The following is an 8,938-nucleotide window of genomic DNA, read 5'->3' as shown; positions in this document are numbered from 1 at the left end:
AATGTGAATATGTTGGTGAGACAACTTACATGGTAAGTGTGGTAGGGCTGATTAGAAAGCACAACAGGTTGAGTATACTTACTTTGCAAGGTTTATTCTATGTTACAAGTAGGCTTACGAACGAGGTAAAGAAGTGGCACTCTATAGCGTTGATTATGATCAAGATATAATGAGAGTGTGGCAAGAACTGTAAGACAATGTAAGTAAACTATAACGAGGAAACGACTAAAGATGTGACATGTTCTATATGAATAAAGAAGTGAATGAAAGCGTTAAACCAGCAAGCGAGCCATGGGGCAGTAAATGAGAAAGCTTGAAAGGCCTTGTTAGAAAAATCCAACATAGAGGTTTCGCAATGACAGAAATGATAGCAAGCGAACTTGAAAAAGGAATCAGAGAAATGTGATATGGCAAAGTAGTAGTAGTTTGTGATTGGTATAATCAAGAGTATAAGTGATATCTTTAGCTGGATGTGAAAGACCAAGACTACAGAAAGATGAATAACGAAATAGGACGGTTATTAGAAAAAGGATCAACACAATAAGGATGAGAGGGGATGATCAGAATGAACAGAATAAGTTTTGAAAGCGAAGAATGGATTGTACAAAGGTAGTATATTTTAAAGGACAAGCGGTACTAAGTTAGGAATAGGGTTCCTTGTGAGAACAATAAAGGATTGATCATAGAATGGGAGGAAATAAGATAAATCGAGGAGGAAGGAATGTAAAGAAATAAGGAAGGGGAATAGAAAGAAAAGGAAATGCGCCACAAAGTACGCGCACTCAAGAAATAGTCTTGTTATGATTAAAGGAAGATGCATCTCCTACGAATATCCTATACCAAGTTAGAACGAGTAAAGTATATGAAGTAATAAGTTGAAAAGAAAAAGATAATCATGAGTTATGAGTTTACCGTACGACGATAAAGCGATAGAGTAAAGCTGTCATCAACGATGAATACAATATGATTATGATGGGTTTTGAAATCAATGTTGAGTGCAACACAAGAGTAAAAGAGTATGAGGCATAAAGGGGTAATGGTTACGCATGGGACTTAGGCCCTGGAAAACAAAGATAACGTTACAAGTGAACTGTGAGCACCGAAAAAGAGAGCAAATGACACTGCATGGATGGTATGGATAAATAGGCATACTACTATTATGAGTATCCCTATGGGACAGGAGTTTTTAATTGGAGCGGATTTAGACATTGACTCATAACTACCAGATGAGCTAAGTAAAATACATTCTTGTTCGGATTGCCATGTCAGTTGTATTACTTGATTACAAAACTGCAAGATGAGTATGTTAAGACTTCAGACATGAATTATCATAGCTATAAATTATGGGAAACGGCATGAATAAGATGTAGTATAGTAAGGGATATATGAATTCAAGATTTGCAGGTGAGGCAACGGATCTGAGAATGGTACAAGTAAAACCCTTAAAGGGGGGAAGCGAGTAAAGAGAATGCAAGTGTAGAGATTGAAATGATGGACCCTAAGGTGACAGATATAGACTCTAAAACAAAGAGTGAGAGTTACACAGAAATGAGTTTAATAACTAGTAAATAAACGAACACGAATTGAGCAAGCATCTGAGACTGTACGGGAAATCATTCATGAAGACCTTGAACCACGTGACATTGAGAGAAAATAACTCAAGGGGTATTGTAAAGGATGGCGATGTTATACTAGAATAGAGGCAAAGGCACTAACGGTAAAGTCGTAGTTAATGATATTGCGATTTATAAGCGACAATTAAGAAAGGGACCTAAGGTTTTCTATAGTATAACCTAAGATATGATAATCAAGGGAAAAATAAAGGAAGGAAGAGAGCATGACGAGATAATTTACTACAGATAGACAAAAGAGTATGGGTATATATAATCACCGAGCCTGGCCATGGTAGGGTACGCGAAAAACAGAACCTTCGTGGTCGGATATGTTATGTAAATGATATGTATACGAATATGACTATGGATACGATATGTAAATGAGTACGATTATGAATACGGATACAGATATGGATACATGTATATGTATAGATGTGTATGTACACGAAACACGCAAGAACGATTATGTAACTTGCAAGTATTTATACGTCGCCAATGAAATCAATGGGTACTTAAAAGGAGGAGTAAGAGGTAAGCAAGAATAGTGTGGTCATGATATTCCGGGTCAGTTGAAGGGAAATATATGGCGAAATTTTCGTAAAATCCCGGATAGCTTAACATTCGAGGACGAATGTTCCCAAGGGGGGAAGAATGTTACACCTCAAAAAAAATTTCTGTTCATGCACAGTGAATAGACTGACGAAGGATACGACGTATGCGATGTTTGATGAGTAAGAAATAATATTTGATGATTCTAAACGAGATTTCAAAGACATTTGAGGTAGGAGACGAAAGTTGCCAAGGAAAGCAAGGTATATGTTGTGTGTCAGGCAAGAAATTACGAGCATCGAATTAATGAGGACTTAATGATGTCTTGAAGAAGAATTATAACATCCCTTAGATTATTAATGAGGTGATAAACAAGTGCTAAGAAGGTTCCTTAAGGATTGGAGATCAAATGAAGTGACAAGAAAAAGATTAGTGAAAAGATGAGTTATACGGTTCGTATAATGTTATACAGTCCGTATAATAGTCCGCAGAATGGTCACAGTGAAGTCCTTCATTGATGAGATTATAGGGTCACTTATACGGACCGTATAAAGTTATACGGCCCGTATAATGTGCCGTATTATGGTCATAGAGGCAAGATGTTGAAGAGGTCATTTTACGGTCACTTATACGGCCCGTATAATGTGCCGTATAATGAACACAGAAGAGAGAATTTGACGGGGTGATTTCACGATCACTTATACGGACCGTATAAGTGTTCGTATAATAAAGTCGGGACAGATTTTTAATTTATAAAAAAGGGCACCCAAAGTTCATTTATTTCATTCCCATTTCTCCTCCACAACTCAAGAGTTCTCTAGAAGCTTCCACACACTTCATATACAAGAACCCAAGAGAAATTGATGATCAACTTCATCAAACCAATAAAATCAAGTATAAGAAACACATTAAAGCTCATCCAAGTCAAGGAATATCAATGGGAGTGAACTAGGTGTTGACACCCAATTTTGTCCCTCCTTATTCCAATTTTATTAACGAGCTAAATACTTTATTTTCACTACTATTTTTATTGCTATTAATATTAATATCGTTATCCCTCTTATTACTTACATCTTCACTATTTTACTATCAACATTACTAGCATTACTTTATCACAATTTTTAATGGTTCGTCGTCATTTCATTTTCGGATTTGGACTTGTTAAATTAATTATAAGTCAATACCTTATTAAATCCTTTATTTTCTACATATTAATCACTAATTGGCATCATAATATATATACAAGTTAATCACCTTGAAGTTGTAGAAGTTAATTACTAAGGAACCCAAAGAGAATTAAATTGAAGGAAGAAAAGGCCATAAAACTCGGCCAAATTGGCCCAAACCTGACCAAAACGGCCCATCAGATGAGCAGCCCATTTTTGGATAAAACCCACCCTTCCTCAGACCTAATTCACACACAGCCACGCTCCCCTTCTTTTTTCCCCTTTCCATTTCAAGAAAAGGTCCAAGCTCTTGCCTCAGCCATGGAAGATCTTGACCATGCCATTTTGGTGCAACGACCCCCTCACAATCTCCAGCTCATCTCTTTCCTCTTTCAAGAAAGATCCATATTTCCACAACAATGGCAGACTCTAAATTACACCATTTTCGTGCAATACATTGCTCTCTCATCTTCAACGGTTTGGTCAACACAAATGGCCAAAAAACTTTTGAAGTTTCTGAAAAAGATCAACTTTTAGAGATTTGATTTTGATTCAAAACGGCTAATTCATGTAAGATTCCCGCCCAAGAACTTTAGACCTAGAAAAATCTAGCTCCTTTCTCCTATAAATATAGCCTTATATCTTCAGAAAAGGGAGACATTTTTCAGCCGCCGCTTGAACGACCTGGAAATCCTTAGCGTTCTTCTTCTATGATTTTTCATCTTTGGATTACTACTCCAAACCTTAAAATCGTTTAAACTATTCATTCTGTCTTGGCGGACTTTAGCCGCGGCAGAGATTTTCAAACTCATTTGTGTGAGGTTCGGATCTGTTCATAACGTGAGACTAGATTCGAGGTGTCGAAATCCCGTTCACTGCACCCACAAAAGGTAATTTCTCTTTTCTTTCAGTAGTTTCTATTTTCCGGTTCTGTTAAGTTATGTGATTTTCTGAGTTTGAATGTTTGTGGATTTCTCTTGGTCTTCGTGTGTGCATGTATGAAGTGACCCTCCACCATATCTAATTTATGTTGTTAAACTTCATGTTGATTATGTTGAAGTAGGCATTTACACTCTTGTTGCTTTCCTAACTCTATATGTTGGTTAAAGAAGCATAATTTTTCTTTTCCTTTAATGTTCATTTCCATTATTAGTTAAGCCCCATTTGAAGCTGAGATGACTGTCTGCTTGTTATCTTTTATTTGGTTCTATACCAAAATCCATGTCAAGTTTCATGTAGAATTCATGTTTCCATACTTTAGCCTCTAATTATTTATGAGATGTAAGAAGGACTATAGGAGTTATTTGTAGTTGTTTTTTTTTAGTAGTATCCCTGCCTTCCCATTTTAGTCTCAGTTCTTTTGAAGATCATTGGGTATAAAATGGTGATTGATCTTGTCGAGAATCTGTCCAAGGTCTAGTTAAGTTCACGCTACTTTAAATCTGTAATAAAAGGTTCTCTTTTAATCTTGATTGGTTTATAGAGGATGAGGAGTCATTTCGGGCTTTTAATAGTTAGAGTGAAAGCATGCTAAGGCTAAACAACCTTTTACTGTCTTGTATGATCATTGAGAATGTAGTTGAACTGAAATAATCCTCTAGGAATAGTTCAAGAAACCTAAAAGAAGGCTTAACGGTGAAATACTCATCATGTTCTTAATTTCTATGTTCTTATTCTCTGTCAAGTCCTGACTTCAGTTTGAGAATGAATATGCACCTGTGATTTTTATTTACTGTTTTCTGCATTAGTTCAGTGTTGGTGGAATATCAGTGGTAGTTCAGCCCTTTTCTGCATTTGTGCGTCTGGTGATGTTCCCGTTTGAAACTTCATGGTTTTAAAGAGTTTTCAGTTTAGTTATATCCCCCCTTTGCTTGGCATATCAGTGGCTTTAGATTGAACAAACTTTCTTTCTCTTCTAAGCATTGAAGTTGTTTATTTTCTGAACTGGTATACATCAGCTAAATCTAGTTGTAGCAAATATGCTGGAAGTATTAGGGTTGTTTCATCTGCAATAGTTTTGAGATTTCTCTTGAACCCGTTCTTGTCTTGATTATCTTATAAAAACAATTAGAAGTTTCTTAGAAAAATTTAGCAATGCACTATTTTGACTCTGTTTCATTTTAAGTACAGCTTCCTTTGCTTAATCTAAATGTGCTAACTCTTGCTAAGTTATGAGGTTATGTTAATGGAAATCATTTACTCTTAAATTCCTGGAAATTTGAAAGTTGAATCCCTAGATCTATTTCAAAACCTAAGCTAAGTCAATATTCATTTAATAAGAGCAGAGATTTTATTTCATTTAGCTATTGTTTATCGGGAAAACTATTCTTGGATACTCATTCTTCATCCTCTTTCTTTGCATGAACTGGGAATTTTGAATCCCAAACATCCTTGAGGTGCTCCGACAACCTAGCTGCTATATTCATGAGATAATGTTGCTTGTTGTTGTTTCTCTGTGATGAACTGCTACATGTCTTAGGCAAACAGTTGATGCATTTGAGGCTTAAGCCTATACAGAACGTTACAGTTCTGCCCTGCCAAATGGATTGCTTGCCATAAGCTGCTATAACACCTCTGTTTTCTTCCATGTTCGAGGTGCACAGAAGGCATTGAAACTTGGCAAAAATGTTCCATTAATTTGTTTCGTTGTGTTGGTTTATTTATCTCTATCTGTTTGTGTGATATTTGGTGAACAACAAGACTAACAATTGGTTTTATTTGGTTGTGCTAAATTTCACCTACAGTTAGTAACTAAGGGAGTAATTTTATCACAGATAGGAGTATCCCCCCCCCCCCCCCCCTATTTCGTTACTTTAGCACATAGTGTAAAATTCATTTTTTTTTCCACTCATTTTCCTTTTTTCAAAGCCATTCATTAGAATTCAAAATATTTTCAGTTTAAGGAATGGTTTGGCAGGTTGTGTTTATTAGTGAAATCTTTTTTTTAGAAAAGAAAACTAAATTGAAGAAGAATCACATCTCCTCAACTCTCGACGCATATCAAATTTTCAAATGAACTAGTTGCCTTAGAGTCTTTTCCTAATTTTGGGTCTTAATGGGAAATATGCTGAACTCCACTCTATTTTCAAAAAAATATATTCAAATACAATATTATTTTCTACGTCAAACAATTTTTTTTTATAGTTAAAATCGACTACTTTATATGCTAATACTAATATTTCACAAGTATTTTTTTTTAAAAAATAAAAACTATTTAAGTCCGGTCGGTTAACCGATGTTAATGGACCTTAAAGGATGCCTAATACCTTCCCTTTAGATTAGTTGAACCCTTACCTAGATCTTTTGGTTTCGTAGACTTTAAAATAGAGTTAACTTTAGATAATTACTTTAATCAACTTTAGGTGCCCTAATTCACCATAATAATTAGGTGGCGACTCCTTAACTTTAATTAACCCCGGAATTATCGGAATGTTGTAAACCATTTTGACTCTGGTTAAAATGGGGTATAACACTAGGGTTTTGGTGCAAGAGAAGTATTTCAACTCAAGGCTTATTTCTACACTATCAAAGGTAAGTTTTATGGTATTTCCATGTTATTTAAGGTATTGGAAAGTTGAAACACTTGGATTGTAGAAGGAGGTAGAAAATGGGTCATGAATGTGTGAATAGTGACATTTTGAGTAGTAGTTTGGAGTGAATCATGAATATTGAGATGTGGTGATTATAAGTAGGCTATAAATGATATTAAGGACATGGGATAAGTATTATATGTGAGAAACCGTACTAGTATACTATGACCATGAATATGGATGAATTGAAGTGGAATGGTGAAATGACGGTAATGTAGATGAATAAAGATTGTTGGTTATGATATTGTGAATGTTGTTATAAATGTTTGGGAGTTGACATACAATATGGGGAAGGTTGTACAGACAAAGGAAATGCTGCCCAAATTTTCTCTAGCTTTAGTAAGCACGTTCATATAATCGATTAACTAACGTTAATGCGAATTCTCTTGAAGGTAGAAACGTGAGCATTGAAGGAGAACAATCAAGCGATGGAATTGTTAAACGAAAGAGGTATGTAAGGCTAGTCCTTTCTTTCTAAGGCATGACTCTTATGGTATGAATCCTCCTATCTTTTCATGGTTTTCCTACATAACGGGAGTTATGAATCTACGAGTACAAAGAGCTTCATACGAGATAAAGAAAAGAGATGCATTACGAGCATGACAATACCGATGATGAATCTAAGTCTAGAGTCCTAAAGCTCATGATACGATATTCCTACGAAGCTAATGATCCTTATATGATTCCTATGATATTATTTCCCTACCTCTCCATGACCTTCTTACATTTCGGGAACTAGACAATATTGATAAAAAGCTTCTTATGAGATAAAGATGAGAAATATGTCATGAATACAAAAATAATGATGGTAAGTTTAAGCCTAGAGATTCTAAAGCAAGATATGATGTCTACGAGATGTATGCGATGGCAATGATGATGATGATGAATTTAAGTATAAAGAATCCTAGAGTAACATACGATGTCCATGAGGCTAATGATCCTAAATATGGTTCCATTGATGCTTTCCTTGTGTACACTCACCTTAAAATATTAGTCCCTTCAAGGTGAGATATGATGAATATGATTACTCCATAATGTAATCGGGGGTTCTCGACCTTATGTCACCCCGACATTGTTATAGATTGTCTATAAGCTCTAATGCTTGTCCTATGACTAATGCTCCGAAAAGTTACGAGTCTATGTTCATAGGTGGTTCCATATGAGATAAAGGTATGAGATATGCCATAGATGCGATGATGGTAATGATGAGTCTAAGTTTAGAGATTATAAAGTCTACCATGCGATATTCTTACGAAGTTCATGCTACGAATATGATATGATTCTCATAGATTGTCTTTAAATTCAAATGCATACTCTATGAAAGGTTATGATAAGCTTATGAGATATATGTGATAATAACGATGACAATGTTGATGGTGATGACGATGATAATAGTGATCACGCTAAAGATATTTATGGGCTTTTATGTATATGTGCCTATGTATGGCTATTATGAAACCTCGAGCTTATATGGCCGGGTAGACTATATGTGTATGTATATATATATATATATATATATATATATATATATATATATATATATGATGCGCGCGCACCACTGCAGTAGGCATGGACAACACTGAGCCTTGGTGGGGCCAGGCACGGACAACATTGAGCCTTGGTAGGGCCAGACACGTATAACACCAAGCTTTATTATAGCTGGGCACGTAAGACACCGAACCTATATAATCGGGTACGATACTACTAGGTATTAGAATGTATAAAAAGCCCGAAGGATATGTATGTGATACTGTCGAGCCATTATGTGGCCGAATACGGATAATGTTTAATGTATAGGAGTAGATACGGTACTATGATATACATATATGATACGACGATATACGCGCTATGATGATACATGTACTATAGTTATGTACGATATAGGCACGAAAGGTATCCACCCTTGAAAGTTATGCAGGTTATGTCTTCATCTTATGTCTTATGATTTCTCCATTATGTTTATTTCATTCAGGCCTTACATACTCAGTACAATATTCGTACTGACGTCCGTTTTCTTTGG

Source organism: Lycium barbarum, chromosome 7 (assembly GCF_019175385.1).
Source record: "Lycium barbarum isolate Lr01 chromosome 7, ASM1917538v2, whole genome shotgun sequence".
In the NCBI taxonomy this organism is placed as follows: domain Eukaryota; kingdom Viridiplantae; phylum Streptophyta; class Magnoliopsida; order Solanales; family Solanaceae; genus Lycium; species Lycium barbarum.
This window is presented reverse-complemented; position numbering follows the sequence as displayed.